The sequence below is a fragment of the Aplysia californica genome, unplaced genomic scaffold, assembly GCF_000002075.1.
Source record: "Aplysia californica isolate F4 #8 unplaced genomic scaffold, AplCal3.0 scaffold00283, whole genome shotgun sequence".
Classification (NCBI taxonomy): Eukaryota; Metazoa; Mollusca; class Gastropoda; order Aplysiida; family Aplysiidae; genus Aplysia; species Aplysia californica.
This window is the reverse complement of record NW_004797553.1, coordinates 234110-236992: the sequence shown is the minus strand read 5'-3', so window position 1 is coordinate 236992 and position 2883 is coordinate 234110. Positions and strand designations below refer to the sequence as shown.

The 2883-nt window shown below is 35.5% G+C and overlaps 1 long non-coding RNA gene across 1 annotated transcript in view; it reads left to right on the top strand.

Moving 5' to 3' along the window:
* Positions 1-609: 609 nt before the first annotated feature.
* Positions 610-2883, top strand: part of LOC101846361 — a 4801-nt gene continuing 2527 nt past the window's right edge. The window contains exons 1-3 of the long non-coding RNA XR_001184960.1: positions 610-647; positions 1456-1501; positions 1966-2013. This is a non-coding gene — a long non-coding RNA (uncharacterized LOC101846361). The remainder of the gene's footprint in view (positions 648-1455; positions 1502-1965; positions 2014-2883) is intronic.

Here is a 2883-nt window from a genome sequence, read left to right as displayed (position 1 = left end):
AAAAAAAAAAACGTGTTGCATTAGAACTTATTTTATGTTTCTGAAAGACAATTTGTATGCGATCATACCATTTTTTCAAAATGAATTGTTAATCTGAAGGCCGAAAAAGCTATAACATGTCAACTGTAATTAATAAGTTGGAACAAAAAATAACTTTATTGTCTTCTACTGCGAAGAACTGATTGTGTCATATTTTCTTCTGTGTCGTCACATTACCAGTACCTCTATCTGAAACTCAAACATAATTTGTTGAATATGACCAATTTTTTGATGACTGTGTGCAACTATTTTAGAAGTCTAACTCTGAGTATTTCAGATTGTCATAGTGTTCGCCGGGTCTTTGTGATTTCCTCAGTCTTCTAGCACCAGCTAGCATAATGCTTCTGAGACAATTGTTCATTTCCAGGTTTGTTTGGGGGTTTTTTTCAACAGGTCCTACCGAATGTCAATACCCCATGGAGGACTTGCCTCAGGATGATCGTGTTGCACCAATAGATGATTATCCAACTGCTCCTAAACTTGTGGAACTTTCTCCTAACAATGCTGATGAGCCTGTTGTAAGCGTGACAGTCACACCTAGTGCACCAGCAGGAGGTTCAACCGGTCCAGAACGTGCACCTTCTGTACTTGCGCCAGTTGATGAACCTGTAAGTATGTGCAAGGGCTTGCAGTAGTTGAGAATGTCTAGAAAATGTTAACTTTGTGAATCAATAAAGCTCCTACGATAATCTGACAAGTTAGTGGGGTTTTTTTTTAGAAATTGTGTCAAAAGATGTTGCAATGAAGCATTCTAGGCTGAAGACAGGTACCTCCCCTCTTCTGTGAAGCACAAGATGAAGTAAAATTAAGTTCCTGGTTGGCAGATGTCACTTAATTGCCTGAAATGACAAGGAAAATAAATTATGACTATTTATTTTCACTCAGGTGCTCGTTTCTAGGTATATAACTGGTTTAAAGACCCTTCAAAGAAGAAAAGTTTTGTTCGGGTTTTTCTAAATTTTCTAGTATTTTGAAGAGAACTTTGTACTATTTAGTAGTAACCATCAACAATACCAGCAAAGTTTTCGCGCAGACACGTGTCTTAGTCCAAGAGTTAGATTTGTTAAGGAAAGTTTCTCTTTATGGTCAAAGATGTAGGATCATGGATTTTTAAAGGAGAAAAACAGTAGTGCTTAAAAAAGAAATAGACAGTGATTCCTCAAAACGTTCCAGTAAAGCAACTGTATTGATTTTACTGGCAAAACATTAGGTATAAAGCTATTGTATTGATTTTATTTGCAAAACATTAGGTATAAAGCTACTGTATTGATTTTACTGGCAAAACATTAGGTATAAAGCTACTGTATTGAATTTATTGTCCAAACATTAGGTATAAAGCTACTGTATTGATTTTATTAGGTATAAAGCTATTGTATTGATTTTATTAGGTATAAAGCTACTGTATCTCTTTTGCAGGTCTTCACAGGAGATGAATCACCAGTTGCTTTCGTCTTTACTTTTGGTATGTAGTAAACATCTCTAGGCAGCCTTTGGTACTGTGTGTGTTTGTATGTCTGAATGTTTACAATGCGATAACATTACTTTCCTGAAATGTTATACCTTATTGTGCTTGACTAACATGGGCAAATATTTTGCTGTGTTGATATTCAGGATGGATACGACCTTAGATCTTGAACGCTTAAAAAAATACAAAAATATATTATAATTCATTAATTTGAAGCATCTTGTTTATGGAATTATGTGTAAAACCTTTATGAGTTGTTCAAGTGCCACCATCATTACCTCATTGCAAATAGAAGTCTTTATCTTTGAATTTCTGAGGTGGGATCAGTGGGGAATTTTTTTAGAAGGAATTAATAGTGGGAGAATGCGTAGTGGCCAGGATTTAAGGCATGGCCAAATCCTTTCTTAATGAGTATTGTCGGATACCTTGCTCAACTTTACTTGATTTTCTTTTGTTTGCAGATGATGACCGATCACCAGAAGAGGTAGCAAGCGCTTTGTCTGCAACTTGTAAGTATACTTTCCTTTATTCTATGGTTGTAGAAACTAATCATCCCTTTTTTAAAATAGTTGTGAAGAGAGTAAGGGCCTTGATAAAATATAAATGTAAATATATGGATGCACACTCTGATGCAAATTTCTTTGCTTAGCAGTTCAGTAATGGAGGAGCTTATTACGCTGTTATTGAAAAAATGTCAGACAATTAATGAAAGATAATTAAGGAATTTAAGAAAAGGTGAACAGACTGTTTTGCCATTCCATTCCCCTTACAAATATATTTGATCCTGCGAAGTGAAATTACGTGCTCGTCAAAATAATGTAGTTAAGGAAACCAGCATTAACAAAAAAATTTTTTTTTATTTTTTCAGCTTAATACTTTCTGTGTCTATTTAAGAATACATTTTAATGTGGATTTTACCTGAATAATGTTGATCTATGGCCATAAAAATGTAAGTTTGCAGTTTCAAAGGACACTCAAACTTCTGAAGTCACTAAACTTTGGCAGCCATTTTCTTACATGCTAATATTACCTCTGACACCAGGCAACCCCCACTTCCTTCAATTGCAAACATCTTGACTTCCATACAAGATAGATTCATATTGTTTCATCAGTTGCAAAACAAATGACCAAGATGTAAGATGAAACTAATAACTCCATATGGCCAAAAATTGAAGAGAGCCTGATTCCACGGTCATGGCATACACACACACACACACACACACACACACACACACACACACACACACACACACACACACACCTCCCCCCACACACATACACACATACATGCACACACAAAAATACGTATCATATTATATAAAGCGCACGTATATGGGCTATGTGTGTGTGTGTGTGTGTGTGTGTGTGTGTGTGTGTGT